The sequence below is a fragment of the Ascaphus truei genome, chromosome 2 (assembly GCF_040206685.1).
Source record: "Ascaphus truei isolate aAscTru1 chromosome 2, aAscTru1.hap1, whole genome shotgun sequence".
NCBI lineage: Eukaryota > Metazoa > Chordata > Amphibia > Anura > Ascaphidae > Ascaphus > Ascaphus truei.
The window spans coordinates 19,416,497-19,433,760 of record NC_134484.1 but is presented as its reverse complement, the minus strand read 5'-3'; the positions used below and the strand labels follow the sequence as shown (position 1 = coordinate 19,433,760).

Sequence of the window (17,264 nt, the reverse complement as noted above, 5' to 3'; positions counted from 1 at the left end):
AAAGCTTTCTCCGCTTGCTGGCTGGCTTTAAGTAGTTGTACATATTTGAAATGTGCAATATTGGGTACCCCATCAGTAGATCACTGTAAGCGGATGTCCACAGGTAGTTGTGCCTCTTGCCCGATCATGAAGTACAGAGTATATCCCGTGGACTCATGTCTGGTGCAATTATACCCGTGTACCAGAGCTTCAACATGCCTACTCCATTCAGTCTTTTGCAAGCCCTTGAGAGGGCCTAGCTTATCGAGCACCGTTCTGTTGAACCTTTCCGGCAGAGCGTCTCCTTCAGGATAATACGGAGTGGTCCTAGACTTCTGGATATTGAGCAATTTAAGCAGCTCCTTGATGAGCTTACTTTCAAAGTCTCTGCCCTGATCAGAGTGCATCTGATTCGGGAGGCCATAGTGGATGAAGTATTTCCCCCACAGGACTTTAGCCACCGGTATCGCCTTTTGATCTTTTGGTAGGAAATACCTGGGCATACCATGTATAGTGATCAGTCACGACCAGCACATTCCAGATCCCTCTTGAAATCAGGCTCAATGCACAAAAAGTCCATACAGACTAGATCCAGGGGTCCGGAGCTTTTTAGGTGACCCATTGCACTGCACGGGTGGACAGATACACCTCAGGCATTTCCGGCAATGCTGTTCCACCAACTCCCGCATTCTGAGCCAGAAGCAGCGATCCCTCACTAACCTGAAGGTCTTAACCACCCCCAGGTGTCCGTGGTCGTTATGCAGGGATCGTAGTACATGGTACAGCATGCTTCGGGGCAGGACCAGCTGTCGTAGGTCGGGGGCGATTGTGATATGGGATGATCCGGTAGAGAATGCCATGCTCTATTTGGAATGTATCCCATTCCTTCATGAGGATTGCGACAGGGTCTGTGGAAACACGTTTAACCAAGGAGGGATTATTCTGGTGGAGAGCCTGGCATATGGCGTTAGCTACTGGGTCACGTATCTGAGCCTGTACGATCGTCTTCCACCTCAGGAATGTATTTGGAAGGATTTCTAGGCCGTCTGGGTGGCAGTAAGCAGCAGGAAGCGCCCGAGGTCGGCATTCCAGAGAATCTGCTACTCTCAACTCGGAAAAAAGGGACGGTGCGCACAACTGTTTAGTTCTGCGGTGAAGAAATAAAACCACTAAATATTGGTTTCAACCTGAAACTACACGTGTGGACTATTGTCTGACCTCGCCTACAGGCCGTCCTGCCACAGGGGGGTTTGACAGCGTCACACAGATAAGTCCGGATCACCCCTCGTACCACATCAGTGTTGATCCCAAAGATGATCATGTAAAAAGGATGTTAACAGGGCTCGGGACATATCAGGGCCTCCACTTCCATGGTGTGGTTCAATTGTGGTATGTCCAACCGTACTGACACCACACATTCGACGGGGTAGGTTTCGTTGCTCAGGCCCCAGAGCTTCATCCTCTTGCCCGATTGCATAGGCAGGTGGGTTAGGTGCTGGTCGTAGAACGGCCGGTAGATTAGAGTATCCTGGGACCCGGCATCCAGCAAGGCCGAGGAAGAAATACCTTCCATGATGATTCGGATGATGGTTGCCAGCCCCACTCGGTCGTAGACATCCGGTCGGGAGGTGTCATCAGGGCTCGGCACAGGATCACTTTCCCACGGCAGGAGAGGTGGAGTGTTAATCGTGGCTCTGTGTGAGTCATGACTCTAGGGTTGGGGTCTTGGGATTTGGACATTCCTTGGAGAAGTGACCGACTTGGCCACAGTTGAAGCAGCAGTCAGTGCAATCTTCTCTAGCACTGGAGGTGAGAGCTAATCTCCTGGGCGGAAGGGCAGTCTGTCGGTATGGCTGTCGGTATGGCTTCTGATGGGTAGCCACCTCAGACTTCTCCTTGGTGCTGGACTGCTTTCTGTGAACGTAGATGGATTCCCTTGCATGAGGCCACATCAAAGCAGGTTGGCTATAGGGCGTTTGAGTTTGACCCTCGCAGAAACTGCTTGCCGCGGAATTCATCCACACCGGAGGCAGGGATGAGTTTGCGGGTGAGCAGCGACCACAGCACCAATCGTATACAATGGATGAACGCTGACAGACCCTCACTTTTTCTGGTAGAGGGCATATTACTTGTCCCAGAGCTCACCCTCATCGTCCTCCAGACCTTAGGCCTCCGTTATGAAATCCACTAGCTTCCTGGCCGTTTCGTCCCCGTCCTGCTCCCTATGCATGTTCACCATCGTAGAGACCGGGGGCCTACGGCATTCCATTAGCTACTGTCTTCACTACGTCGGTGCATGCCCATTCCTCCACTACATTGAGAGTATGTTCCTTCCATACTACGTTTCCCTTTTCTCCGGCAGGAGTGGGCGATAAACCGGAAAAGGCCAGCTGCTGTAGTACTCCAGCAAGTTGCTGACTGGTGTCGTAGTGCCAACTCGTGGACATAGCAGGACGGTAGGGACATGTTCCCTTTTTAAAGAGAAACTCCATGGTTTTTAAAAGATGGATACCTTTTATTCACACATAGATGTATTTTACATTTTTTTTTTAAAATACTAAGGCTGCGACCATAGTGCCTAAAACAATTACCTTAAGTGAACACGGGATGGCCATAGTACACGTGCTTGGAGAAGACAGCGCTGCAGTCACTTGGGCAGACAAATACATTTTATTATTTGGCGCGACAGTCCATCACGTGCGCGCTTCAGCCAATGAGGGCGAACCGCTCACGTGATGACAAAGCCACGCACCCCTCGGCACACCCCACCTCCCGAAACATGAAGGCCACAAATCTCTTCAAGTGCAGGTGCACGTGATCTTACACGCTTGCGTGCCTGTATTATGTCCGAGGCCTAACCGATGCCAGACGGTTTAGCCTAAATCTATGCCACTGCTGCAAGGCATCAAAGCAAATGAAGCCGTCAGCCTATGACCAATACATATGCGCAAATCCCACTGGCATGAGTTAAATGAACAAGGATACTATGCAGGAGTATTTATTCCCCCGAAAAAAAATTGCCTGTTTGTGGCACTTAAAAAACGGAGTTGGAACAACCTGACTAAAATCGGTTTCAGCGTCCACCTGTTTTAATGCTAAAGACCATTCATGTCTCAAACCGGATTTATCCCATAATCCCAAAGTCTGTAGGGTGGGTTTGGGGTCCTGTTCAAGACTCCGAAGTGTTCTTTATCATTACTGTGTTCTGCGTGGTAGCAGAGATTGTTCCATTTATTTACTATAACGTGCTAGTGTTAAGTACTAAATCAATGTATACTTTCCAAGACCAATTAAAAAGGCGCATCCCCATTAAGCAACATTCAGAGTTATGATCATTAAAAAAGGCACTAAGCCATCAGCAATTTATTTAATTGCTAAATTAGGTATGTTTAAGACAAGCGCAAACACAATAAATACATTACATGCTGGTGTTGGGAGAACAGTTCAAGGTCAGCCACGTGTATATACAAACAGGCAATATAGTTTTTCATGGAAAATAAGGTAAAAAGGATTAGAAAAATAAGCATATATTTAACAGATGTGTTTGGATAAAGAGACAAAAAAAAATCTTCCTTTTTGGGGGGGAGGGACTGTACGGTTTAAAGACCAGTAATACACAGCATGAATAATACCCCAATAACAATAACCAGCCTTTGTGCCCCCAGCCCATATAACAACCTCCAACAGCGAAGGCTTCTCTACTTTCTGTGCAGTATGACCAGTTGCAGAGAAGATTTTTCCCCAGATGGCGATGTACTAGTGTACTAGTGCCTTGGGGGCGCACAGCACTACGCGACGTGCATGTGCTTTCGTGTGCGCGTTCGTCACTGACCCCTGGCGGCCAATGGTAGTGTTCATTGTTGAAACTACCGTTGGCTGCGAAGCTAGGCGTCGTCGCTGGAGTCTTTCAAAACGGATTCCAGGCTGCAGCAGCGCGTCGTCCGTTTCAGCAGCCAATCAATGCATTGGCTGCTTAAAGGGAACAGACTCGGCAGTCTCCTTCTCCCTCTCCCACTCAGAGCTCCCTGCTCCCCTCGCATTACATTATTTATCCACCACCCGTATTACATTTATTTATCCGCCGCTCCCCCGCCCTCCCCCTCCGCTCGCGTATCATTCCGTCTGCTGGGGATGTTCACGCGCATGCAGCCACGCGGTGCAGCGCTGTGTGTGCTCCTGGCCTAAGGCACTTGGGGCCCATGCACTGGAGTGAACCAAGCGGTGCCTTATAGCAATGTTTCCCAACCTGGGAGGCTGGTTGTATGGGTCCAAAAGACTGCAAAGGGGGCTCAAAGTCACAGGGGGACACAGGATACCAAAACACTGCAAAGGGGGCTCAAAGTCACAGGAGGGACACAGGATACCAAAAGAGGAAAAACATTTTTTTTTTTAAATAAAGTGGAGACTAAAAACTACCATTGGTTTTCTCTTTCACTCTTTTTAATCAATTAATAAACAATTTTTTCCAGTATATGGAATCCTTATTCCATTAAAGCCCCAGTCCACAATGAATGTTTTTTGTGGGAGAGGAGGGGGGGGGGGGGCGGGGGTTTAAAAAAACAAAAAAAACCACTTACTTTACTTCGCCATTTCGAACGCGATTTTTAACTTTAAAGGCTGATGCTTTGTTCAGACGATCTCAGCATTTGAACGAACGTTTCTAGGTGATACAGTTGAAAAAGATTGTCGGGGGACCGCGCGCTCTTTGTAGGAGCGGGTGGTTGGGCGGTGAAAGGTCAAGCGGGGAGGTGCTCTGCGGCAAGGTGTCCCGCCAGTGACATGCATGGCGGCGGTGCGCCAGCGGTGTTTTGGCTGCCGTCAGACAGACTGCCACTGGCTTACAGCTTAGCTCCATTTAGTAAATGTGGACCCAAGTTGAACGTGCATAATATTTAAAACATCTCCTGTAGACGGGCTACAAACAAGATAAAACAAGCACACAATTGAAGCTTTGGATAGTCCTAGCTGAACCACTTCTGATTAAGTCTCAATTGTCGGAGCATTGCAGGGGCCGCGGGGGAAGCGGATTAAAAGAACATTCCTTTGTTTATTTTATTACGGTCATTTATTGAACAATTTTTATTGAAGGCTGAATATCTAGTTGCACCACAGCAAGGCTGGCCAACTCCAGTCCTCAAGGGCCACCAACAGGTCAGATTTTCAGGAACTCTGCTTCAGCACACAAGTGGCTCAATCAGTGCTGAAGCAGGGATATAACAACTGACCTGTTGGGTGCCCCTGGAGGACTGGAATTGGCCACCCCTGTTCTATAGTAAATCACAATCAGCCAATTAATTAGAATGTTAAAACCACGCGTGAATGGGGCAATAGACCCCTTCCCTACTAGTGGGGATGGCAACATATAACCAGTTGCTGTTGTAAGAGCATTTCTGACGTCCGTTAAAGGGGAAGTTCAAAACGAGAGGGTCACATTTAAAAAAAAATTTTTTTTAAACAAATGGTCAGTGTAATTGGCCATGTTAAAAGTATTCAAAAAGTATTCAATAACCACCTTATTTCCCCCCCCCCCCCAAAAAAATAATCTTGCGCCCCCCATGTTGCACATCGCTGATATAGAGGTTGTGGATGCCTATTACAGCACTACTATTGCAATTCATTCTTCCCTGGTAAATACAGACGCAAATAATGCATTTAAAGCTGCAGTTCAGTCAATATCCTGCATGTTTTTTTTTTTTAATAAATCAGTTCTGTAGTAAGAAAAAATACTTTTAGCATTTTCTGTTTTTAAAAAAACAACTTTGAAAGACCAATTTTCTTGTATTCTATTTTAACAGCCATTTGCTAAGGCATTGCCCCTTCATGTCCTGTCACAAGCCCTGGCACACCCCTTTGTCAGCACTGCCCTCCCTCTAGCACTTGTCAGTGCAGGATTGCTCATGAATATTCATGAGCTTCCACTGCCAGTCAAGCAGATTATAAACAAATGCCAGCTTTTAAAATGTCACCAAATTTCGACCTATCAATACATGGAAAACGAATTGAGCTGCAGCTATACTGTTCTTTAGGTAATTAGAGATTGCACACATAAAACTATTGAAGTAAAAAAATAAATGTAAAAAAAAAAAAAAAAAAAGACTGAACTGCAGCTTTAATACCTCTGCTTTTGCCTCCTTATCTAATAATTTGCCTGCCCATCTCACACTGAAAAGGTCTTAGATTTATTTTTATTATTTTAATTAAGGTACTTAAAGAACCTTAGGGTTTATCCTACTTTCTATTGCTATTCTTTTTTTTATTATCCATTTTTGCCAATTTGATTGCCCTTTTGTTACATTCCTTATAATTCTGATACGATGTCTCCGTCCCTTCTGACTAAAAAGAGAAACGCATTCCTCTTTTCCATTTCCTCCCCTACCTGTTTATTTAGCCACATTGTTTTAGACTTGTTTCTTAAATATTCATTACCCAAATGGTATGCACTGATAAGTGTACTTTTCTAACAATGTTTTAAAGACTGCCCATGTATCTTCCACATTTTTCCGTGTAAAAAAATCCCAAATTATTCCCTGTAGATTAGTCCTCAGTTTATTATAATCTGCCTTTCTAAAGTTTAAAGTCTTTGTTGAACCCAAGTACAGTACCATGTTTTTTGATCATTTATTTCAGATGAGACCACGGTTATGATCACTGTTACTGAAGTGTTCCCAGACGTCAATATTTGTTATTACTTCTACATGGCTTGTTATTGTATTGCTTTTAGGTCGGGACCACTGGATCCATAATAGCAGCTATTTTGGTTTATCCATTTGACTAATCATGGCACCAGAAGTGATAAAGCAAACAATTTACTTGGGGCTTTACAGGCTGGCAAATAGTCTTATATCCGAACTACATCAGACAGACTATAAATGCACACCTGTTAAAGCACGTGTTTAACACAGAAATAACAAATAAAAATCAATTAAAAACACATCACGGTCTTTAGTGTATTTTCACCCTATCTGGGACGGCCCCTTTAAAAAAATTGTAGATGTGGAGTAGTTTAGTAGCTCGCAAATTAGGATAACAACAGATTAACGGAGGTGTATTAAGGTATTAAAAAGAGATGCTGAACTGTTAGAATTGCCTGAGGGATAGCATGTTATCTGAGGTTACATATGAAGGATCACAAGGACTGTATTAGGTCTTGCCATTTCCATGACACTTCAAAAACTGACCACTCGTTATACATACTAGCGTTTAAGTGACATTAGAAAGTGTGTGTGTGTGTGTCACACACAAAATGAGACATTACTAGTAATAGGGTGCCCACTTTTGAGTTATGGGAACCTCAGTCTTGTTATACCCGATAATCTTTGGAATGTGAATTTATATGGCGAATTAGAACCTTGTCTGTACTCCTAGACAGCTAGACCAAGAGGCTGTTAATAAATATCCCAAAGCAAGTCTCTGTATTAAAAAATTTATTATTCCAATGGTTTAGATTGCAGTAATACAACTCAGACTTTGAGAAATGTACACTATCCAATTCCTTTTTTAAAAAGTATGAAGTTTTCAACACAAAAAGGGGTTTCTAAAAACAGACCTATTCTAACCCATCTGTTAATCAGGTATTTGGAAAGTAAATGTGTTACCTGATCTCTGCAGCAATAACACTGCGTGTAGAAAAGGAGGTTTCTCATGCTATGGGGCAAACCTCTACGTATTCTGTTCACTTGCAGAAGTAATTGGTAAAGTTGCATTATAAAAACAATAAATGTTAGGAGGAAAAGTAATGACAGAGAATAGCCCTTCAAAAAGAGTTACTAAAATACTATAGGCATCATTTAATCAAAGTCTCCCAGGAAAAGTGGTGCAGAGAGAATGCACCAGATATTAGCAATCATGAAAATACCAAATATTTTTCTTAATGAATCTGCTGATTGTGGCCCAGTTTTGCAGCCGGGAGACTATGAAACAGAACCTCCCTTATGTCAGATACAAATAGCACATCACATTTTACTATTGCTGCATCCAATAAGGGTGCTTATTTGATAATATGTGCATGCTATGTATACATCATTTAGTGCTGCTAATATTTTGGAACAGTGAAAATTGGCCACTGCTGTACAGTATGTAGCAGAGTCCTGTTACAAAGAGCGGGTAATCTGGTTTTGATACCCGACGCAGATGGAAAGCACAGGGACACACAGTACACTCAACATCTCCAAGCAAACAAACAATTATAAGCCCTCTAAAAAGCGCTGACCTACAATAAATGATTGTGAAAATGTGATAACAGTGATACCCAAAAATAAGGTGATTAACCATAAATTGATCAAAATTAATCAAAAATTAAAACAGCCTATGGAACAAAAATCAACAGACTTTTCCAAATCTATATAAAGCAAATACACATACAAATTAAATGTCCCAGGCGCTGTGAAATAAAGTCCAATAGACCCAAATACCGTGAACCAATTAGGCAGTCTTTAGTACAGGATTCCTATGTCTGATAGATGGATGATCTTGATAGTTGATGGACAGGCAGGGGTGTTTTTCTATTTTGATGTGCTGATGTCCCTGAAATCACAGAAAAAGACACAGCAGGGCACGCCAATAGCGTGGTATGTTTCATCAATAGCCCCCTACCGAGAACCCTGAAATCCTACTTACAGGATATGGGCTCTCAACGTACAGTTGAGAGAATCTGTGCCACACGTCCCTGCTCCTCAGATCGTCTCACGGATCCCACGTGGTCTCGTCTACAGGAGTCCCCTCACTCAACGATGTTGGTGGTATGGATAATATACTCCAACACTCAACATCTCCAGATTCACAACCCTGTGCTGCAACACCTCACTTACAGGTAGTTTTGATTAACAGGGTGTGTTTTTGCACACACACACACACATTACATGGGTGGGCAAAAATATAAAATACTTGGGAGCCAACGTTTAGCGCGGGGCTATGGATATGTCAGGGTGGCGCGCGCGCACACACACACACACACACACCTTCGCTCCGACTATCTCCACCTTCTGACCTCACGCACCTCCAGCTCTCCTCACACAGCAGGGACTTCACTGGTCAATCGAGTCAGTCATCACAGGCGCCAGGGAGAAAGAGGGGGGGGGGGCGGTACTTTGTGCCCAGGAAAACGCATGCATACAATTGTCTTCCTTAGACATTTAATCACTATTAAAAAAAGGTGCAGTCCGAACGTGGAACAATAAACATTGGAACAGTAAAATAACAGAGGGACAGATGTAATAGATAAAAATATGGGGCATATGAATGTATTACAAGAGGCAGCAAAAGAAAACTCATAATACATGTTCGGATAATGTCACAAGGGTCAAAGAGTCAGCTTTTAATGCTCCTTGGATGTCGCACGAGCAACGGGAAAGAAATATACTGATGTGTTCCTTTTAGAAGTAAAAAAAATAAAAAGATCTCACTGTAACACGTATTACCACATATACAAAATTGGGGAAGACAAGGAAAGCAGTCAACACTTCATAGAAAGATACAGCCCAGTACATCAATTGACTTGATTGGAAGTTGCCTACACAGATTACAGCAGGTAGAGTGGGCAGATATATCCCTTAGGGGTATGGGGTACCACTACTTTTTAAACCCTTGGGCAGCACAGCTTTCGTATTTAAAACCCCAAATAGCAGACTTTATTTCATATTGCGCTGTTCTCCCTATGGGACTCAACGTGCTTCACAATTACAGTCAAGTATGGTATGTAGCACATAGGAATTTCACAGACACAGGCCCTGCCCAGATGAGCTTGCAATCTATGCGTTTGGAGCCTCAGGCACAGGGAGATAAAGGGCCTTACCCAAGGTCACAAGGAATGTTTTTTAATTTTTTAAACCACTTCAATATCTATTCTGCGAGGACTTATCGACATCTGCAGCTTTCTCTCTACGTCATCAGTGTGTGCGTTGAGGAATTTGTTTAAATAGGGCTCTTGTTGCCTGTCCTTTTCCCTAAAAGACTACATCTCCCAGCATGCTCGCTGCCTGACAGAGCCTTTCTGATTGGCCGATTTCGAAGCACACTCTGCATGTGTGTGCTGTGCAGGGAGGAAGCCTAGCACCTGAATGCCAACTATGAAAAGTGGTAAGTGGGCTTTTATTGTCACAAAGCATTGCTGCTAGCGGTGGGGCAGAAAATAGTGTGTCACTTGGTCATATAGTCTTTGCATTCCTGCCCAATGCAGCTTCAGATCACCAATACAGTATATCCCTGTCCTTGCACACTGAACTGTATTGGACAAGGAACTTACATTGTAGCATAAAATAATGTATTATTTAGTATGATAAGGATAATAACATTGAGATGACTTCTACAAACCCAACTGTAAACATATGCAGCAGCAATGGATGACATATAAAGTGTGATCTAGTTGCTTATTTCATTTGTGTAGGTGAAACTCAATATCCTCTTGTTTTAAATAGGAAACAATTGTAATCCTATAAAATTACCTATTGCCTAATGTTCATGTGTCATTGCAGTTTAATCTCGTAAATTATGTTTGTGAATATATCCAATGTTACTAGATAGGGTTGTTTACATAATAATCTTTAGTTACCCTCATTTTTAAAGGTCTTCTCCAAATAGATCCAAGTTAACAAATGGGGCTCTTGTCATCCCAAGCTGTATCACAGAGTTCAGATAACACGTGCAGACAGTGAGATAACTGGCAAGTTATTCATATTTAACTGGAGCTTTCAGGTAGAAATTAGGACGCCAGTGTGAAATCAATGTATTTTAACGATCCACTGATTGTATATATGTTTAGTTCTTTTTCTGAAATGGATCAGTTTAACTTAGGAGATTGCTTCAAAGAATAGAGATATATAGATATGTATATATCCCTCTGATGACGCACGGGTCACGTGTGAAACATATGTCGGTAGAAAGACATCACGCTATGTGACGCCTGTGAAGTCGTGATCGTTGCAGGAGACGGATTGCAGGCATGGGACTCAGGAACACGCCTTGTATATGGGCATTTGATTTTCCTCATTAGCCCTCACGATCTGTTGGGATATTATCGTAACTATGATTGTAACTTTATTGTAACTCCTTGCTGGTCTTATGGCGCTATACTATAGTTGATATGGGTTGGAGCACTTCCGCTATTGCGCCTCATCATTGTTAGAGGCAGCCATGTTTATATATGGAGTACAGGCAGTACTTGGTTATCCAACGGAATCCGTTCTGGTAGTAGCGTTGGATAGTGAAATTGTTGTAAAGTGAGTCCCAAGTGAGAATTGTGTAAAGTGTAAAGTGAGAATTGTTGTAAAGTGAGTCAGTGACGGTGAGCGTTAGATAACGCATTCAGGCGTCGAAAAACGGCCCTTAGGGTTGCATTGTTAAGCGTTGAATATGCCATTCGTTGTAAAGTGAAACGTTGGATAACGAGGACTGTCTGTATATGCGATCTAAAGGTAACCATATGCATTCCTTTGCCCAATTGTGTTGTAGTTGGTTTCTGCAGGCATCAGATGGTATCCCTATGTTTATGCATATCATGAGATACACACGCTGTATACTATACCACCAATTGTGGGTGTAGAGCACTTGCAGCTATCGGTTGAGGACAAAAAAGTGGCAATACAGCAGCTCAACATTTAGGGATACTTTTTAGCGTTTACAACTGGGTGAAGTAATGTTCGGTCTATGTTACACTGTGGACTTTATATCAGTTACTATTTTATAAAAACTGATACATACAGCATATGACGAACAGCCCTGCATACCAACATACAGAAAATAGTATCTTGCGTCTTTTACAACCAATATTGTGCTTGGGTAACTGATGCCCTTAGGATTCCTATTGCTGTGCTGGTACATGCGCTCATTACAATATATTATAACTAGTCAGCATGGTACACTACACTTCAGCACAGTAGGACATTCACTACTAACCCATACATATTCGAAGTCTCCTTACAATACCATTCAGCTATAAATAATAGTATATACTTTAATATACTGTTTAGATAGAGATAACTGAGTGATTGTGTCTACATCACCACAACACAGAGGATTTGATACATTTTAGTGTAAATGCTTCATTTGGTTGTGTATATTATATATTTTGGATGTAATAAAATTGTTATTTTATGGTTTTAATATATTTGCTGGTCCATTTGATCATTTATGATTGCCAATCAGATATCTGAAGGGCTATTATTGTCCAAAAATAACATTACGTATTGAGTGCAACAATTGGGGTACTTTGGATCAACTCTGCACACGTCAGTTATTACTTCTAATGCACCTTACAATATAATCGTGTTTCGCTTATTAGGAAATTACTAGGTGAGCGGTGTATTTCACTTTTGCAATGATTACAGTAGTGGACACTACAGCTGATCTGTTTTGGCCCTACACTGGTCTGTTTTTTCTGATTTATTTCACTTAGTCCAGAAATGGCAAGAACGTTCTCTGCAATAGAGGTTGATGGATCTCTCAGGATCAGTCAGCTATGAGGACGACTCTGGATCTGAATTCTTGCCATTAGATTCCTCTAGTGATTAAATACTAGTAATTACTATTTTTTTTTTTTTTGTATTTTAGCCAGACAAAGGGGCCTAGACAACAAAACGTTGTGGCATCACTAGATCTGCCAAATAAAAAGCGCATTATGCTGAAGTAGCTTCATTGTGATTGTGAAACCAGTCCCTTCAAACCATTTATTACTACACCAAGCCTGCATAAATATATATATATATTTTAATATGGAAACTGCCATTACTGCAGATTTGTAATAAAAATAGTTTCAAAATAGATTCCTGGCCATCATGTGTGGAAAGGTATGCTACCCTTTATTTGTATTCATTGGGGTATGCCCTTCCAATAAATGTATGCTTTCACTGTGGTATTCTGCTCATGACGGTTGTTTCCCCCCCCCCCCCCCTCAAGAAAAATACACTTTTTGCATTTTTATTTTAAAATTGCAAACCCGAAAACATATCAGATTTTTAATGGTGAGAAATCCTGTTCACGCCTAAACATATTTGTTATCCTAAATTCAGCAGAATACAAAAGGAATATTCTAATTTATAAACATACAGCTGGCTGCAAAAATCACAGCTTTTGATGCAAAATCACTGTACAGTATTTGCATACATTTCAGAAAAAAAAATATATCAAAATTACTATATTTAGCGAAGATTCTGTACCAGAAAATCTTGTAGGGAAAGCGTAGTTACCCATGGATAAAAACCCCGGGGGGGGGGGGGGGGAGGAGGTCTGAAAATATTTACTTTTGTTGCGGTATTTTTCTGTTATGGGGTTGTTTTCCAAAGCCACAAGCTGTATGGATCTGCGCGTTTCACATTCACCTCTGGAAGAAGCAGGTGTGAAGGCTCATGTACTCGTACTGATTTGCATGCACAATGCTGGTCAAACATCACATGTAAACTTATACATGCATGGTATCTCTAAACTCAGGAGACCTGAGGGGAGGGGGGGGGGGGTTTATAACAGATTTGACATACCTTTTTATTAACAAAGAGCATGTTTGAGGAATCAGAGACAAAAATGAAGAATATAAACAGACTTTCAATTCCTGTTGTCGACATTTTTACTGCAACAGACATACTTCGTTTTTAGGGGTAAAAAAAAAACAGGAACGTGCAAATTTAACATCTTTCATCGTTTCCAACAATACCTAATTTGGGCTACAAATTCAATTATACATTATCTTTCATTCCTTTCATATGTATAGCACATTTTGGTCAGATATGTGATCCATCTGTGAAAGGCACCAAGGAAAAGTTCAGCTTTTGCTTAAAAATAAAAATATATATTAATAGTTTTAATTGTGACATGAAAAATTATATAATTACAAAAGGAAAGGGGGTTTATCAGATGTACGGATAATTTTTCCTTCGGCTAAGCAGGTGGCAAACACATTTGGCTCTGAAGGAGTTAACACATCTAGATCACATCACTACCCAAAGACTCAGGGACACGCAACTGTCAAGGAGAGTATAAAACAATCAAACCGATTGATGACTAAGATAAACAGGGTTGGAGTCATCAGATGATGTAAAATGTAGGTCACACTGAAGGAAAATGTTGATTGATTTATATACAACACACACATAAGAAGCTTAAATCTATGTCACTTATTTCACAGGCAATTCTGCAGGCTTAGCCCCCAAAAAAACACGTTTTACTAATATGAAAATTAAGTCTAAACTACAGTTCAATTATTTAAAAAATACATTTAAAAAAAAAGTAGTAATATTAGCAAGTCTAGCACAGCGACGGCCAACTCCAGTCCTCAAGGGCCACCAACAGGTCTTTAGGATATCTCTGCTTCAGCACAGGTGGCTCAGTCTTCGGCAGTTCGTCATCGACTGAGCCACCTGTGCTGAAGCAGGGATATCCTGAAAACCTGACCTGTTGGTGGCCCTTGAGGACTAGAGTTGCCCGCCCCTGTGCTAGGGCCTAGCAAATAGATTTGAAAAGCTTGGGAACTGTATTTGAACCGCACAGAGGCTGAAACCTCTTTGTTGCCAATAACGCTGAAGAAGGTGGAACCCTTTGGATGCCCCTTGACAGACACCAAGCCGTGAGCGCTCTGCACTCCTGTGGGGAGCAGTGAACGCCATCTATCCGGAAGAGTAACGGAGGACTCCTCTTCCCATCAACAGTGAAGTAGTCCCGAGACCCTGATGTGCTGCAGCAGCCCCACTGGCTCTCAAAGGGTTATATATCTAAAAACAGACACGTCCACCCAGGTCACCAATAGAAACTAGCAACATCACAGCTTTCTATTGGCCGTTGGAGCGAGGCCTGTCCCCACGGCCATTTTGTATCAGACCACACAATATACATTTGACAGATACCGGTGATCTGGGAACCAGAGAGGTCACTGGACCAGAGCAGATCCAGGAACCCCCCCCCCCCCAGGTTCAGGCAAGTTTAAACAAAGAATAATAATAATAATAATACATGGATTGCTGCCAGAGGGGACCGCAATACAATAGCCACCACATAGGTTTAAAAATCAGTGGTAGTGACCCCTGACAACAAAAAGCTCAATGTAACACCTCGAACCTGTGGCACAATACATCAGTAACTGGCACCTAGGGCGCAGGATGCACAGCTGGTTGTATTCATTCAGGAGGGTGGTACAGAGACTGCACAATGTGGCTGGGTCAGTCCTTGTGCACATGGCACTGCAGCGATCTCAGGGAGGAAAGCACAAGTGAAATAGAGACAAAAGATCTACAGCATCCAAAGGGGAGGAGGGGGGCTTAACCCCTATAGTGCCAATCCGTTGCCGACACTCAAAAGGTTCACAAGCAACTAGAGATTTACTACACCGCCAGAAACACCTGGCAGCACAGCAGTTAATGAAAGTGGACCCCATTATGTTTAATACATGTAGGACATGGTCCATTTGTAGCGTTACCAAGGATTTGCGGATCAATGGCAGGGGTAGGAATAGGGTGGCAGTCATTACAATACAAAGCCTCTGCCTGGGCGGCGGTGCACATGTCACACAAGGATTGCCTTCATTTCCCAGGGAAAGACTAGATGCTCATCACAATGGGAGAAATCTGTGCAGAGCTCACCCATCTGGAGGAAATCTGCCCCCCTTCACACTCAGCATCAATGGGTGCTGGTGCATCCTCCCCGGTTATATATGATGGTAATTTATGGATGGATGTTACTGATTCCGTATGTACAGTACCCCCCTCCCCCAACATGCTCCTGCCTGGCCCCATACATTTAAATGGAGCATTGGTTACAGAAGCCAGTGACATTTTCAGATACACAGCACCCTAACCTTGGTCATCAGACATGCATGCAGGGTTAATGCACACGTGCTACCCGATCATGGCACAGATTGCCAACAACAACAAAAAAAGAAAACTTCACAGCAAGGATGAAATCCTGTTCGTCAATGGCCACCCTGACACTGTGCTGAGAAACCATACTACACCGCCTACATCATGCTGCCTGCTATGCATTTACAAAACAAAGACAGAACATGCCTTTCCCCCCTGTGTTTGCAGTGTATATATCATAGAAGAGCAACGGGTACATACCCTGTGGAAAGCTCCCGCCGGCTTCCCGAACCGGTGCAGCCAGCTGAACGGCACTGCGCGCGCTACCGCCGCCTCGCGCTTCACTCCAGCCCCCCCCTAGTATAGCGGCGCGCGACCTAGCCGTGGAACGCTGCCCCAGACCTTGCGTTCCGAAGCGCGCGCCCAGCTTTGTAAAACCCCGCCCAGTCACGTGACGCTCAGCCAGCCTTTCCCCCCCGGCTGAGAGTTGAAGGGGACTCCCTGGAAGTGTCCTTAGGTGACCTGGGATGAACGTGGGGGAGAGGCGGTGGGAAGACCACGTGGCCACTCTTTACTAGCCGGCCTGGGAACTCTGGCTGGTTTTGGGGGGGGGGGAGGGTGGTCAGTCCCACTGCTTGTGACCTCATAGACTGTCACTGATACAAAAGAGATTCATTCTTTTCAATATAAATGCAATTTTTTAATATAGTTTTTTTTTACCCAAATCTCACCCATTTCGGTCCCCAGAGGTTGACATTTCTGTTCCTTGCTTTTTTTTCCTAGTCAATTTCATATCTCCCAACGTAGGAAAACAGTGGAAAGCACTTCTTGTGTTTTGTGTATTATTTAGTATGTATATGATTATCATGTGTATTACTGCTGTGAAGCACTATGTACATGAATAAAGATATACACACATACACGGGAGACGCAGCCGGATTCAAGACTGTAACAATAGTATTTGGGACCAAGGCTAAATTTCTAAGCTAAGTAATTCTGATTACAATCACAAATTATATTTTTGTGTATAGTTTTATAGTATAAAATTAAGGATTGCCTAATATCAGTTTCTTTTGTGAGGAGCCCCGTCATCCTCAATGAAGATGTCTTTAGAGGGGGCTCCTGCGAGCGTCTGCAGGCGTGCTGAAGCGCTGGGATTTTCAGCCGACAGCACGAAGCAGCGTCATGACGACGCCGTGATGTTGACGTCGGCACTTCGCGGGCTATTGGCCCAGCGACGTCACTTTTGCTAAGGTTACCGCTGCTGTGAGCAAAGAAGGGTGAGTAGTCGTGCTGGTCCTTTCTTCCATCTAGTAACAAAGGAGGGAGAGGGAGTAGGGGGTATGATGCTTTTTATTGGACCCACAAGTAGTTGATACGTTACAAGCTTTCCAACCTCTCGGGGTCCTTCACCGGTTACCCTGCCCTGATTTGAAAGCTTGTAACGTATCAACTACCCGTTGGTCCAATAAAAAGGTATCATACCCCCTCCTCCCTCCTTTGTTACTACAT

At 43.2% G+C, this 17,264-nt stretch overlaps 1 protein-coding gene across 1 annotated transcript in view; it reads right to left on the bottom strand.

Annotated features, from left to right (window-relative positions):
- PTP4A3 (protein tyrosine phosphatase 4A3) overlaps positions 1 to 16,156 on the bottom strand; it is a 134,309-nt gene extending 118,153 nt beyond the window's left edge. Inside the window, exon 1 of the mRNA XM_075581635.1 lies at positions 16,014 to 16,156. The gene's annotated coding sequence lies outside the window, so the exon portion shown is untranslated. The remainder of the gene's footprint in view (positions 1 to 16,013) is intronic.
- Positions 16,157 to 17,264: the final 1,108 nt, after the last annotated feature.